Source organism: Oncorhynchus masou, chromosome 21 (assembly GCF_036934945.1).
Source record: "Oncorhynchus masou masou isolate Uvic2021 chromosome 21, UVic_Omas_1.1, whole genome shotgun sequence".
Classification (NCBI taxonomy): Eukaryota; Metazoa; Chordata; class Actinopteri; order Salmoniformes; family Salmonidae; genus Oncorhynchus; species Oncorhynchus masou.
Window position 1 is genome coordinate 33,587,108 of NC_088232.1, and position 16,476 is coordinate 33,603,583.

The 16,476-nt window shown below is 42.3% G+C and overlaps 2 pseudogenes; one reads left to right on the forward strand and one right to left on the reverse strand.

Moving 5' to 3' along the window:
- The first annotated feature begins 53 nt into the window (after nucleotides 1-53).
- Nucleotides 54-2,383, forward strand: LOC135507492 (AP-5 complex subunit mu-1-like; annotated as a pseudogene).
- A 5,472-nt stretch (nucleotides 2,384-7,855) lies between these two features.
- On the reverse strand, nucleotides 7,856-14,086 carry LOC135507493 (zinc finger BED domain-containing protein 4-like; annotated as a pseudogene).
- Nucleotides 14,087-16,476: the final 2,390 nt, after the last annotated feature.

Below are 16,476 nucleotides of genomic sequence, written 5' to 3' on the forward strand. Positions count from 1 at the left end.
CCATATTTATTCATAACCTCAATCACAGTCAATAATAGTCATTCCTGGCCAAAATGAGTGTGAGGGCATTGTGGATTATACAGTAACGTTACATACGAGAAGGGGAATCTGTAGTTGTGCGTTTTTCCAGATTTATAATGCTTTTTTTCTTCTTTTCCCTGATTGTACTGTGCATGTACTCATTTTTATTATTCTACTTTCAACACTGTCAGCAGGCTATGTCATCTTTGTGATTGTGCAGTATTTTGTCTTCTTCTCTAACACATGCAATACCCAACAGTGGAGCAGCGTGCTAAGTGTCTGGCCGGCCTGGTGGATGGCCCCTTCCTCCTCTGGCCAGGCTGTTCTCTGTCGCACAGGACCTCACACTGTCATTGGACCTGTGGGCTTTCCTCTGTGGGTCTGGGAGTAAGCCTGACAGTGAAGGGCTGGCCTATCACCTGGCCATGATACCCTCTATCTTCCTGCAGGTCTGCCCCTTTGGGACCCCCCTGGACATCCCTCAGCCAGGGGCCTCATCGGCATCAGCAATGCCCTCTCCTGCAAGGATCCAGAAACACCAAGTCGAGAAAACGGCTGCAGCATGGTGGGGCTGTGGTGAATGTAGCTCTATTGGAGATGGTACGCTCCATGCAGTATGGAAACTGCACAGTGTCTACGGTGAATTGCAAGGTGAGCACAGTCTATGGTACAGTAAATGTAATGCTAAAGCTTCTTGTTGCCTTCTGCTGTCTCCTAATTTTATCAAACCTATTTGTTCTTTTTCCCTTTGTGTAATCTGTGTGACGTGGAAGGGGTCCTTCCCAATGTGACGGTCACTCTCTCGCTGTGACCCAATGGCTCACCACTGCTGGATGTCCTGGTCCATCCTTGTGTGTCTTCACTGGATGCCTCTGGCCCCTACAAGTTCCCCTTCTCCCATTAAGTCTTTCAGGTCCACAGCTTCTAAACATAGCTAAACACTCCTTCATACATAAAAAAATGTCATACATTGCTATGTTCGTCTCATGTCAAATTAAATGCTGTCTTGTCTCAGGTCCCCGTGCCACCCATCCTCCCTATCAGCTGAAGGAGTATGACAACCAGCTGCATTTGACTGTGAGGAACAGCTTTGAGTACCGTGAGGCACATCTGCCGTTCTTTAACAGGTAACCTATGGACATATCAAATCACATTGTTTTTGTCACCTGCACCAAATACAACAGGTGTAGTAGAACTTACAGTGAAATGCTTACTTACAAGCCCTTAACCAACAATGCAGTTCAATAAATAGACTTAAGAAAATATTTACTAAGTAAAGTAAAAAGAAAAGAAAGTAACACAATAAAATGACAATAACAAGGCTATATACAGGGGGTACCGTTACAGAGTAAATGTGCGGGTGTACAGATTAGCCGAGGTCATGTGTACATAGGTAAGTAGGGGTAAAGTGACCATGCATAGATAATACACAGCGAATAGTAGCAGTGTAGAAACGGGGGGGGGGGGGGGATTAATTGTTCAGCAGTCTTATGGCTTGTGGTAGAAGCTGTTAATGAGCCTTTTGAACCGAGACTTGGCTTTCCGGTAGCGCTTCCTCTAAACACAATACATAACATCTCACATTGATGACGGGATTCTTGATGTCAACATAGTAGCTTATTACACATAATCATCACTTTTTGTCGCTTGAAATAGTGTTTCAGCTATTTTTTAAGAAACACATCTAGACTTCAAGTTAGTAGTGTGGATGTAAAGGTGAGCTCAGGACAGCTGGAGGTGTTCAAGGAGAACCTGCTGGTCTGGGTCCTCTGTATGTCTCATTGGTCTGGCGAAAACATTTACACTTTGCAATGACCCAGTTTAAGCCATATTACATGTTCAAATAGCTTTTGTTTATGGACAAACATGCCTATTCTGCCCTGCCACTCTTTAGGCCAGAAGTTCCCCAAGTCCAGTGAGGTGTCACTAGACAGCACTGAGTTTCTTAGGGCAGCTCCCAGGACCTACAGATCCTCTCTGCACAGACCTTACAGTCTACATCAAAGTAAGTCAGAATCTTTCTAGACAATGGAGATGCATCTAAAACCAAACAAACCAGAAACTTTTAATTTATGTTTTTCAGTTGTACTTTCGAGTGCCAGACTTTACTCTGTCTGGATGTTGTGTAGCCCAGCATTCAGTGCAGGTCTATTCCTCTGCAAAACCTTGCATAGTCACATATTTGGGTTCTAATGCTGGTTTCATTATTATGTATGAAAATAGGTGTATTTGTGTGAATTCTGAATGCACATTCTCTTTCTCCTCTCTGCAGCAACTGGACAACAGGATTCTGGTGACCAGGTTTGAATCTGTGAAACAGACAGCATCCAACGTTATGAACCCAATGGTCAAAGTACTGTAACTGAATGGTTTGTTTCTGCTGTTGTTCTTACAGTCTCAGTCTCTTCTAAGATGCAAAATGCTGTTTCTCATCTGTTCTGAACACAGACCAATCCCTTTTTTGTGAAAGAATGTGCCTAATTAAATAGAGATAATGGTTATTTAACTGAATTCTAGTAAAGAGTAGTACTACTGGATACGGATATTGAAATGTAAAAAATGGTATTGATGCTGCCATTTTTGGAACTTGTTTGGCCATCCCACTCCACATCTCTTTAGAGTGTTGCCACCCTAAGCTCTGACAGTCCTACTTCAGTCCCACCCCTCCATCAGCCGGATAATTAGCAGCTGGGGCCTTGTTGTCAGCTGGAGCTGAGGGCCTGTGGGAGACTGGGCTTGGGCTGTGAAAGGGTAAGCTGATCTGGGCAGAGTCTGTGCCACAAAGGGCCCCTCTGGAGAACTGGCAGGACTCACTGGTTCCTCCCTGTGACTGCCCTGCCTGTCAGCCAGTGGTCTCTTCAAATACCCAGCCTCTCCACTGAACCGCCCTCTAAAAAGTTGAGGCCCCAGCTGGCCAGATGACTGGCTAATTGGAGAAACTGGGTGTGGTGGCATTAAATATTACATGACAAAAATAGGTTTAGCGTAGGGGTCCGGATTCAGGTCTTAATTGCAATTTTATTAGAGTAGAGCTCATCCATGCATGACCATGATAAAAAAAACTGTAAATTATAAGAAAATGCATCGGCATGTCTACAAAATGTAACAAAAAAGTGAACGAAGCTGTTTCCCAAGACATACTATATGTAGACTCGGTTTTTAGTAAGGAAGGTACACTGAACAAAAATATAAACGCAAATTAATTTGGCCCTAATCTATGGATTTCAAATGACTGGGCCTGGGAGGGCCCACCTGGGAGTGTCCACCCCCTGGGGAGCCAGGCCCAGCCTATAAGAATACGTTTTATCCCACAAAAGAGCTTTGTTACAGAAAGAAATGCTCATCAGTTTCATCAAATGTCCGGGTGGCTAGTCTCAGATGATCACGCAGGTCAAGAAGCCAGATGTGGAGGTCCTGGGTTGTCATGGTTACACGTGGTCTGCGTTTGTGAGGCCAGTTGGACGTACTGCCAAATTCTCTAAAACGATGTTGGAGGTGGCGTATGGGAGATAAATGAACATTCAGTTCTCTGGCAAGAGCTCTGGTGGACATTCCTGCATTCATCATGCCAATTGCATGCTCCCTCAACTTGAGACATCTGTGGCATTGTGTTGTGACAAAACTTCACATTTTAGAGTGGCCTTTTATTGTCCCCAGCACACGGAGCACCTGTGTAACGATCATGCTGTTTAATGAGCTTCTTGATAGATGGATTATCTTGGCAAAGGAGCAATGCTCACTAACTGGGATGTAAACACATTTGTGCACAATATCTGAGAGAAATAGGCTTTTTGTGCATTTTCAACATATATATTTTTTTTGTCCAGTGTATATATAATGGTCATATAGACACTGCTAGGTATATGCACATCTGGTAGTTGAAGAGTTAAAACAGGGGGAGATTGTGATCCACTGTGAGTGTGTTCCACTGTAGCCAGATTCCTCTGAGTGCTCTATTGTCCAGCACTGGCCTCTCTTGCCCTCTTGCTGGTGCAATAGCCACATTCTCACCAGGATTTCCACCCAGGAGACTGACCATGACCAATCCTCTGTCAATTGGAACCAATTGCTAACATGGCATCCTTCACCTTTTTATGTAGCAGTATGGTATGGCAGACACCAGGACCTCTGAGCCTTCCCTTTCTCCACATTGATTTGGCTTTAAGACTGTGTGTGTGTGTGTGTGTGTGTGTGTGTGTGTGTGTGTGTGTGTGTGTGTGTGTGTGTGTGTGTGTGTGTGTGTGTGTGTGTGTGTGTGTGTGTGTGTGTGTAGTGAACTGGTAAAGGGTATGTTTAAAAAAAAAGTTGCTGACTGATCGAAGCTCTTGAGCATCCCATCCTGTTGTCAGCCTGACTCCTGAGGTCTGTGCAGTTACTGGGTTCCCACCGGCAGACATGGCATTGTTGGTTAAATAAGGCTTTCTACATTAATGGGCTCATTATAACAAGCCTCTGTTAGAATGCCTTGAATCCATACCATAGGCATTCAACTAAATTGAGACGCTGCATTCTGGGGGATTTTTAAAAGCAATTTACAGTGCCTTGCGAAAGTATTTGGCCCCCTTGAACTTTGCGACCTTTTGCCACATTTCAGGCTTCAAACATAAAGATATAAAACTGTATTTTTTTGTGAAGAATCAACAACAAGTGGGACACAATCATGAAGTGGAACGACATTTATTGGATATTTCAAACTTTTTTAACAAATAAAAAACTGAAAAATTGGGCGTGCAAAATGATTCAGCCCCTTTACATTCAGTGCAGCAAACTCTCTCCAGAAGTTCAGTGAGGATCTTTGAATGATCCAATGTTGACCTAAATGACTAACGATGATAAATACAATCCACCTGTGTGTAATCAAGTCTCCGTATAAATGCACCTGCACCTTGATAGTTTCAGAGGTCCGTTAAAAGCGCAGAGAGCATCATGAAGAACAAGGAACACACCAGGCAGGTCCGAGATACTGTTGTGAAGAAGTTTAAAGCCGGATTTGGATACAAAAAGATTTCCCAAGCTTTAAACATCCCAAGGAGCACTGTGCAAGCGATACTATTGAAATGGAAGGAGTATCAGACCACTGCAAATCTACCAAGACCTGGCCGTCCCTCTAAACTTTCAGCTCATACAAGGAGAAGACTGATCAGAGATGCAGCCAAGAGGCCCATGATCACTCTGGATGAACTGCAGAGATCTACAGCTGAGGTGGGACACTCTGTCCATAGGACAACAATCAGTCAAATCTGGCCTTTATGGAAGAGTGGCAAGAAGAAAGCCATTTCTTAAAGATATCCATAAAAAGTGTTGTTTAAAGTTTGCCACAAGCAACCTGGGAGACACACCAAACATGTGGAAGAAGGTGCTCTGGTCAGATGAAACCAAAATTGAACTTTTTGGCAACAATGCAAAACGTTATGTTTGGCGTAAAAGCAACACAGCTCATCACCCTGACCACACCATCCCCACTGTCAAACATGGTGGTGGCAGCATCATGGTTTGGGCCTGCTTTTCTTCAGCAGGGACAGGGAAGATGGTTATAATTGATGGGAAGATGGATGGAGCCAAATACAGGACCATTCTGGAAGAAAACCTGATGGAGTCTGCAAAAGACCTGAGACTGGGACGGAGATTTGTCTTCAAACCTGACAATGATCCAAAACATAAAGCAAAATCTACAATGGAATGGTTCAAAAATAAACATATCCAGGTGTTAGAATGGCCAAGTCAAAGTCCAGACCTGAATCCAATCGAGAATCTGTGGAAAGAACTGAAAACTGCTGTTCACAAATGCTCTCCATCCAACCTCACTGAGCTCGAGCTGTTTTGCAAGGAGGAATGGGAAAAAAATTCAGTCTCTCGATGTGCAAAACTGATAGAGACATACCCCAAGTGACTTACAGCTGTAATCGCAGCAAAAGGTGGCGCTACAAAGTATTAACATAAGGGGGCTGAATAATTTTGCACGCGCAATTTTTCAGTTTTTGATTTGTTAAAAAAGTTTGAAATATCCAGTAAATGTCGTTCCACTTCATGATTGTGTCCCACTTGTTGTTGATTCTTCACAAAAAATACAGTTTTTATGTTTGAAGCCTGAAATGTGGCAAAAGGTTCAAGGGGCCGAATACTTTCGCAAGGCACTGTATTTTGATTCATTGACTTGTCAACTACTTGACCTAATGGAGAATAAAAAGCATCTACATTTTAAGAAGATCATGTAATAAAGTTAATGAATACCCATGGCCTTTCTCTTTCCATCATCTTTGCTCTCACCTGTGGAACCTACATGATATTATACAAAGCACAAAGGGGGCACTGCTTAATTTGGACCATTAGTTTTTTTTTTAAAGCTGTGAATTGTTTCAAATCATAAGCGTGTAGGCATATATGCCTATTTGGGTAGCCCACAATTTGTGCAGTGCAGGTAGCAATAGGCCTCGCTGATTATTGAGATGTGGCTGTCAGTGAAAGCAATGCATCTCAAATATGTGTGAAGATAATGTGTCTTGAGGAAAATTTGAAATGTTGAGACAAGAAGGGGAGGAGTGTGTGACAAAGACATTTGGTACACCTCTCTCCAGAAAATGCTGAGCTGTCTCCTGTTAATTGTTTGCACTTTTATTTTTATCAATTCACCAGTAGTACATTTATAGTTAACCCCATCATTTGGTTACGTACATTTCTGTTCATGCATGGATTAATTAGGCCTACAGTCATTTACTGTACTTATTCTCACAGTGGAAACATTGTTTGCAGAGTTCACAACCTGCTCCACTTGTGAGAAACAAGTTTTAGTTGTCATACCATCATTTCTGAGTGTTGCCAATTTTTTCATTGTGTTTTGTTTGGAGCGCTCCATGTGAGCAACGAGCATGTGTCTGATTTCGCTGTCTTCTTAATGTTGATAGAGCGTGGGCACCTGAGCACGCAGAGAAGTACTACTGGCCTGCTGCGGACAAATGTAGGAAAGTGCCCATTTGGGGATGTCCGATTTCTGATTGTCTTATTAACTCACCATGACTAGAGCTGTTGCGTTACCAGTCATGAGTCATGACTGCAGTAAAATCCTTCATGACCATTGAGTCATGGTAATCTCCTCTTATGTACTCTGGACATGTGTTAATAGAACCCAACTCACTAATGATCATCAAGTAGCTCATGGCCTGGTACTCATGGCTCTATTGTCCCTCTATCCACTCTGACATCAATGCAAATGTAATTGAAAATCACATCAAACACTTATCAAAACAGTATCATGCTTTTAAAACTCACCTCACTGTGATTGATCAATTTGAAACTGAGTGGAAAACATGGTCATTGTGGATGTGGTTTCAAAGCCTAACACAACGAAATGGACAGCACTTTCTAAGGTGATGATCAATTAAACCACTCATACATATAAGGGCTTATGCGTATTCAGACCCCTTGACTTTTTTCCACATTTTGTTACATTACAGCCTTATTATAAAATCTACACACAATACCCCACAATGTCAAAGTGAAAACAGGTTTTTAGAATGTTTTGCAAATGTATAAAAAGTTCAAACAGAAATACCTTATTTACATAAATATTCAGACCCTTTCAATGAGACATGAAATTGAGGTGCTTGCTAAACTAGTGGGCTAGTACAGCTATGTGTTTGACATGGACAGGAGCAGGTCTGCAAGCCAAGATTGAGAGAATGCCATGTTCCTTATTTGATATTGTTCCAGTTCAGTGCAGGGTACTGGGCGGAGGTCAGCTAGTAGTGACTATTTAATAAACTGACGGCCTGCAGGTGGAAGCTGTTTTTCAGTCTTGGTGGTCCCAGCTTTGATGTACCTGTGCTATCTCTGCCTTTTATAGCGGGGTGAACAGACTGTGGCTTGGGTGACTGAGGTCCTTGATGATCTTCTTCGCCTTCCTGTGAAAATGGGTGCTGTAGATGTCCTGGAATGCAAGCAATGTGCCCTGGTGATGCGTTGGGCTGACCGCACCACCCTCTAGAGCCCTGCGGTTGTGGATGGGGCAGTTGCTGTACCAGGCGGTGACACAGCCCGACAGGATGACTCTCAGTGGTGCATCTGTAGAAGTTTGTGAGGATCTTAGGGGCCAAGCGCTGTTGCGCTTTCTTCATCACACAGTCTGTGTGGATGGACAATTTCAGGTTTTCAGTGATGTGCATGCAAAAAAACAGTCCCTCTGCTGTCTCCTGAAGTCCACAATCAGCTCCTTTGTTTTGTTGTGTTCAGGACCCAGTTGCACAGGGCGGGATTCAGACTCGGGGCCTAAGCTTAGTGATGAGCTTGGAGGGTACCATGGTATTGAAAGCTGAGCTGTAGTTCATGAACAGGATTCGTACATAGGTATTCCTCTTGTCCAGAGGCAATGGCAATTGTAGTGGGTCTAGGGTGTCGGGTAAGGTGAAGGTGATATGATCCTTAACTAGACTCTCAAAGCACTTCATGATGACAGAAGTGAGTGCTACGGGGTGATAGTCATTTAGTTCAGTTACCTTTGCTTTCTCGGGTACAGGAACAATGGTGGACATCTTGAAGCAAGTGGGGACAACAGACTGGGATGGGAGAGATTGAATATGTCCGTAAACACTCTAGCCAGCTGGTCTGCACATGCTCTGAGCGAGCGGCTAGGGATACAGGCTGCTCTCCCAGCACCGGAACTGGGGATTCCTTGAAGTGGATAAAGAAGGTGTTTAGCTTGTCCGGAGCAAGGAATCGGTGTCCGTGACTTCGCTGGTTTTCCCTTTATAACCCGTAATGGATGGTTTTTGGTTTTTGGTTTGGATAAGTTCTAATCGTCACAGTGGGAACAACATCCTCTATTCTCTTCCTCTTATTCTCAGTGGCAACCCAGAACTTATCCCAGTCCGCATGATCAAAGCGATCTTGAAGCATAGATTGGTCAGACCAACAATCCTTAACACGGGTACTTCTTGTTTAAGTTTATGCCTATAGGAAGGGAGGAGCAGAATGGAGGCGTGATCTGATTTGCTAAAGGGGGGGGCAAGGAAGGGCCTTGTAGCCATTATTTACCTTTATTTAACTAGGCAAGCAACTTCTTATGGATCAAATCCCTTTAGTGGGATCGATTTGACAACATCCGGTGAAATGGCAGAGCGCCAAATTCAAATTAAATTACTAGAAATATTAAACTTTCATGAAATCACACATACAATACACCCAATTAAAGCTACACTTGTTGTTAATCCTGCCGCAGAGTCAGATTTAAAAAAAATGCTTTACGGCGAAAGCAAACCGTGCTATTATCTGAGGACAGCACCCCAGCAAACAAAGACAGGCAATCATAATTCAACCAGCCAGCCGCGACACAAAACTCAGAAATAAAGATATAATTCATGCCTTACCTTTGACGAGCTTCTTCTGTTGGCACACCAATATGTCCCATAAACATCACAAATGGTCCTTTTGTTTGATTAATTCCGTCGTTATGTATCCAAAATGTCCATTTATTTGGCACGTTTGATCCAGAAAAATACCGGTTCCAACTCACTCTACATGACTACAAATCTCTAATAAGTTACCTGTAATCGTTGTACAAACATTTCAAACAACTTTCGTAATACAACGTTAGGTATTTTTTTAAGTAAATACTCAATCAAATTTAAGACGGGATAACAGCGTTCAATACCGGATGAAAACAAAGAAAGCATGTTCTAGGTCGCGCGCACCAAATCAATAGAGTGCACCTGGAGTGACACAGGGAAATAACAGTGCTACTTCTTAATTTCTCTAAAGAAAAACATCAACCAATTTCTAAACACTGTTGACATCTAGTGGAAGCCATACAAACTGCAAGGATATTTCTATTAAAATGGTCTTGCCATAGAAAATGTAAAACAGATTGACCTCAAAAGAAAAATTCCTTGAATGGATTGTGCTCGGGGTTTCGCCTGCCAAATCAGTTCTGTTATACTCACAGACTTTATTCAAACAGTTTTAGAAACTTCCAAATCTACCAATTACATGCATATCCAAGATTCTGGGCCTGAGTAGCAGGCAGTTTACTTTGGGCACACTTTTCATCCGGACGTGAAAATTGCGCCCACAAGCCATAAGAATTAAGAACAAATTCTTATTTTCAATGACGGCCTAGGAACAGTGGGTAAACTGCCTTGTTCAGGGGCAAAACAACATATGTTTACCTTGTCAGCCTGGGGATTCAATCTTGCAACCTTTCGGTTACTAGTCCAATGCTCTAACCACTAGGCTACCTGCCACCCCACCATCCCGGAAGGGGGAGTAGCAATGGTTAAGAATTCTTGATGAGTGAGTAGCGCAGCTGTTAAAACTTCTTTAGCTTTTCCCCCAGATTTGCTTTATTAAAGTCCCCAGCTACAATAAATGCAGTCTCAGGATAGGCAGTTTCAAGTTTGCATGAAGTCCAGAGCCGTCGTGGTGTGGGCTTGAGGGGAAATATACACGGCTGTGACGACGAACAAAGAACATTTTCTTGGGAGGTAATGTGGTCGACATTTGATAGTAAGGTATTCCAGATCGGCAAAACAAAAGGACTTGAGTTCCTGTACGTTACCACAATCACACCATGAGTAGTTAAATCATGAAACATATACCTCCACTTTTTTCCTGGAGACCTATTTTATTCCTGTCCGCACGATGTACTGAGAACCCTGGTGGCTGTATGGATATCCAAAGAAAGCCATGATTCCATGAATGTTACAGTCCCTGATGTCTCTCTAGAAGGAGATCTTCACCCTGAACCTGTCTACTTTATTGTCCAGGGACTGAACATTAGCGTGTAATATGCTCGGAAGCAGTGGATGGAATGCACACCTTCTGAGTCAAACTAAAATCCCACTTCATATTTCTCTTCTCCGTCAGTGGAGTCTTAGAGCAACCAATGGTAAAAGAAATGTTCTGAGCAAATAATGTAAGAAATAAATACACAAAAAAATACTACAAAGTTAGCGAGGTGCTAGGAACAGGGCGACCATGTCTGTTGGTGCCATCTTGTTCATTTCACCACCAGTGGATGCTGCAGCACCTCCAGCACCTGTACTTCCCACAGCTATGGTGAGATACAAGACTTCATTCTCACACAGTCACACACAGTACCTGTGCATGTGCACGGTTTTGCTTCATGCTCTTACAGCGTCTGAGCCACAGGACCAAAACAGTTGAAATGTTGAGCCTTGAGCTTCTATACTCTTAGTTGTTGCGGCAATTGACCCACTATGCTGTTTACTTTCTTTGTCTACGTCATATTGCTGAGTATGCCTTTAATCTCCTTACACTTCGATCACACCGACAGCATCATTGCACAAAATAGTACGCAGCATCATCTGGATATGTATGCAACAAACAATCAACATTCACCTTCTGCTACAATTTTTGTCAAGCCATTTATGCATACAGTTTGACTCATACGTCGATAAATCCAATGTGTGCACCACACCGAACTGCCTCTGCAACACAATGCTGCAAGGCGAACACAGCGTTTCATTGGAAATTAATGTAATTCTGGTGTACCAAAATGCAACGACAGTGTCCGGACGAAGTGCTACCCTCACACTGTCAAGCCTTCTATGACATCCAGTGGTATGGATGGAGAACATGTTGTTGAGCTCTGTCTGTTTGACACACTAAACAAAAAACGTAATTTAGATTTATAGATATGTCATTTTATTTCTGCATTCAATTATTTCATAAAATGTGTAGACTTCTTGATAGTACACTGTTCCAAAGATTTATATGCGACTCCTCAGCAAATTGACTTCTATGAGTGTCGTAAAGTTGTTTTTCATGGGACAGTGAGCCCAAGGGCCGGTATTTATATGCCCTCCAAAGAAAGGACGGTGGACCAAGATTCAAAGGTCATATTAGGAAGGAAGAGGTGGTGTTTGCTCAGTTGCGCCTTGGACATTGTACATTGAACTCATCATTACATCTGGTTGGCAAGCATGTGAATGGTTTTTGTATCGAGTGTATGGTTGATGAAACACTGGAGCATGTGATGATGTGTTGTTGTCTGTACTGGTATGTGAAAGAGCGGGAAAGATTGATGTGTATAGTTATTGAGGTTGGATGAGGATTGGGGGGGTGATTGACTACACGCTCCAGTACAGTAGGTGGCGGCATGCACCTCTGTTTGTTTGCGAACCGCTATATTACCATAGAAGAAGAAGAAGAAGTAGTACTAGAATACGTTTTTCGCAGTGCATGCTAGATGTCGATCGATTGTAATTTATTAACGCCGATACCGATTATTGGAGAACCCAAAAAAGCCGATACCGATTAACGATTTTTATGTCTATATATTTGTAATAACGACAATTAATACTGAATGAACAATGAACACTTTTATTTTAAGTTAATATAATACATAAGTAAAATCAATTTAGTCTCAAATAAATAATGAGACATGTTCAATTTGGTTTAAATAATGCAAAACACAGTGTTGGAGAAGAAAGTAAAAGTGCAATATGTGTATAATATGTATAAAAGCTAATATTTAAGTTCCTTGCTCAGAACATGAGAACATATGAAAGATTGTAGTTCCTATTATATTCCCAGTTAAGAGGTTTTAGGTTGTAGTGCAGAAAGCAGAGCTTGTCTGTATGTTCCCGTCAGTCTGCTCCTCTGCTTATCATAAATGATCCCCCCTCACTGAACACTCTCTCACTAGGGACCGAAGAAGATGGGGGACAGAGAAACTTCTTTGCCAGTGGAGCAAGTGATTGAAGACTGTCCCCATTCTGCTTCCACCGCTCCAAAGGCAAGTTGCTCTTTCTGTCAATGACAGGCTCTGTGAGGTAACGCTCCAACTCAAGGATTCTAGCGTAGAGGCTTTCCACCAAGGATTCTAGCGTAGAGGCTTTCCACCAGACTGGGTGGCTGATCTATCCAGACTCTTTGCACCTGGATCTGAGTCCCCCTCTACACTATTCCTTTCTGCTGTGGCTCTGGGATTTGGTTTCTTTAGGTCAGATTCCACCTTCAGCTTTCTCTAGTGCTGTCCCTGAGGTGAAGGCATATCTCTTGTAATGTGGATCCAGGACAGTTGCCAGCACTAGGCACTTTGTCTCCTCGGCCTTGGGGAACCGCCTTGTCAGACTGTCCAACATGGTCTTCCGTAAAGTTTTGATGCCGTGAGTAGAAGAACCCTCCTGCTGCAGCATCAGCTTCAGCACCGACACACTGAGGATGATGCATGCTGCTGTAGAGTTGGAGTGGCTCATCTCCAGTGTTACCTCCTCCATAGATACCAGAGTCTCAATTAGGTTAGAGACAATGTCCCACTGTGCAGCAGACAAACTGCTGATGTGTCCATATTCACATGCATACACATTCAGTGCACGCCTCTATTCAAACATCCTCTGCAACATGTGTAGTGTTGAGTTCCAGCGAGTTTGAACTGTTTGGATGATGCTGTGTTTGGGAAGACCAAGCTTTTCCTGAATGGCCCTCGGCCTCTGTTTGGCCAGTACAGAGTGGTCAAAGTGAGTTGCACAGCTCTTCAACATGGCAATAATGTCTAGCACAGCTCTCTGACTGGATAGTCCATCATTGATTACAAGCTGTAGGGTGTGTGCACTGTAGCTGAAGTCTGGAAGTTCTGCCAGTCTCATACTTTCACCATGTTTGCCCCACTGTCCCTGAGGACCAGCACTACATGTTCTGTGTGGATTTCCCAGTATTCCAACATGGTTAAAAACATCTCTCTGATATAGTTTCCTGTGTGTGATCCAGTCATAGTCTTGACATTCAGCACAACCTGCTTTCTTGTCCAGACATTGTAAATTAAATGTCCGTTAAGGCTCATCAGGGACTCTGTAGTGCCTGACCAGCAGTCAGTTGTGAATGCCATGTGTGGAGCATTCAATGGTGCCAAAAGTTTCTTCACTTTCATCACAGCTCTTTCATGTGTTTTATGTAGCATTTCTATGCGGTATAATTTTTCATCTTTGATCCTGTACCGGGGTTCAGCGAGAGTAATCAGCCTCTGAAAACCAACGTTAGACACCACTGTGAATGACTGCTTGTTCATCTTAATCATTTCTTTATCCATCTCCTTAGGTCTTTGTCCTGCCATTTTGCTTGTTTATTAAAAAGTTCTAAGATTGTAGCCTGCGATGTCTGTGACGTGTCTGTATCACTTTTTCCTGGCCAAGAATTTGCATTTAGCTTTTTTCATCATTGCTTCCTTATGGGCTTTTGGATAGGTGTTCTTAAGGTGAATCCACAGGTTGCTGACCCCACGCTTACATCTTTATCACAAATAAGACACCTTGCTTTCCCTGGTGCCAATTCAATGTAATAGTCCCACACTGGTGCTTTTCTCTGCCATCTGTAAAATTTATATAATCGTACACACACACACACGCACAGCACTCTGAAGTGACAAGGATACTGAAGAGTCTGCTTAGGAGACACACATATTCTCAACTGTTTGAATAATAAAACTAGAGTTTAAGTTTCCTGTGATGAATGTTCAAAACAAAAACTGTCATTTCTATATGCAGGAAATCCTATTTTAATACTGGGCATGGTAAGAATTGACTACCAAAGTGTGAGTCATAATTCCCATGACACCTTACAGCAAAATCTGAAAAGCGGTTCCTTCATTCATTTATTCCATAGGATATTTTTAGATTCACTTCAAATAAGGTCTGTGTTTCATGTAGGCTTACACCACCTTGCCAATTTGATAACTGTGTAGATAAATATAAGCAAATAAAGTGGGATCCAAAATTACTGGCACCCCTGACTGGCAATGCACAAACAATACTTAAAAAAATATAAACAATATAATTAGAGAGACAAACTCAAAATATCAACATGTGAAAAATACTGTACTTTTATTATGTTTCAATGGAACCCACCAAAATAATTTATTGATTTAATTAAAAATCTATGTCCTCCAAATCAAGGTTTCACAATTATTGGCACCCTTAAATGTTATTGTAAATAACATCTACCAGAATTAGACAAGGAATTAAATTCCACTTATTTAAGTTTATCTAAGTGTTTAAGGAACTATATTGATCCATTACATCAGTTCCTTTTTCACTAGTACTAGAATATAAAAATGAGTTAACACGCATGCAATATCCCTTTGTCATCCAATACCATGAAGAAAAGACCTGGCAGTTCAAAAGGGCTAGATGGTCGTAAACCTTTATAAATCTGGTAATGGCTACAAGAAGATCCACAAACGATTGAATATACCACTGAGCACTGTCAGGGCAATTATAAAAACATTCAAAAGATATGGAACAGTCGAAAACCTCACAGGTAGAGGACGCAAATGCATTTTGTCCCCCAGGATAGGGAGGAGGATCGTGAGAGAAGCAACAAAATCCCCAAGAATCACTGTGAAAGAATTGCAGGCCTTAGTAGCGTCTTGGGGTCACCAGGTTTCAAAAAGCACCATCAGACACCACCTCCACAACCACAGGCTCTTTGGGAGGGTTGCCAGAAGAAAGACCTTTCTGACCCCAAGACACAGACGCAAGCACATCGAGTTTGCAAAACATAATTTAAATTATGATTGGACGAAAAAAAATAACGTTTTGGTCAGATACAGATTTATGAAAATATGTTGACAAACGTTTGTATGAATGCTTACGAGCCTGGTGCTGCCTACCACCTCTCAGTCAGACTGCTCTATCAAATATCAAATGATAGACTTAATTATAATATAATAAACACACAGAAATACGAGCCTTTGGTCGTTAAGATGGTCAAATCCAGAAATGATCATTTCTAAAACAAAACGTTTCTTTCAGTGAAATACGGAACCGTTACGTGTTTTATTGAATCGTGGCAACACTAAGTCTAAATATTGCTGTTACATTGCATAACCTTCAATGTTATGTCATAATTATGTAAAATGATGTAAAAATCATGGCTCTCTCCAGATATATTGTCCCCGTCCATACAGCCAGCTGGGTTCTCAGTACATTGCGCAGACAGGAATAAATACCTTTCTGGGAAAAAGAAAGGCAGTGGTATATTTCCCCCCAAGCAGATATCACGATTGCCCTCAAAAAATTACACTGAACTTTGTGCAAACGTGAAACCACATATCCTGAGGCCTCATTTATTGTAGCTGGGGATTTTAACAAAGCAAATTTGAGGAAAACGATACTGAAGCTCTACCAACACATTGACTGTAGTACTCACGCTGGAAAAAGCTCGACCGCTGTTACACCCCCTTCCGGGATACAAGGCCCTCCCCCGTCCTCTCTTCGACAAATCAGACCACAACTCCATTTTGCTCAAACAGGAAGTACCCGTGCTAAGGTCTATTCAACCCTTGTCTGACCAACCGTAATCGGTGCTTTTGATTGTTTTGATCACACGGGTAGTTGTTCCGGGTAGCCACTGAGAATAATATTGACGTATACACGGACATGGTAACTGAGTTCATCAGGAAGTGTATAGGGGATGTTGTTCCCACCGTGACTATTAAAACCTACC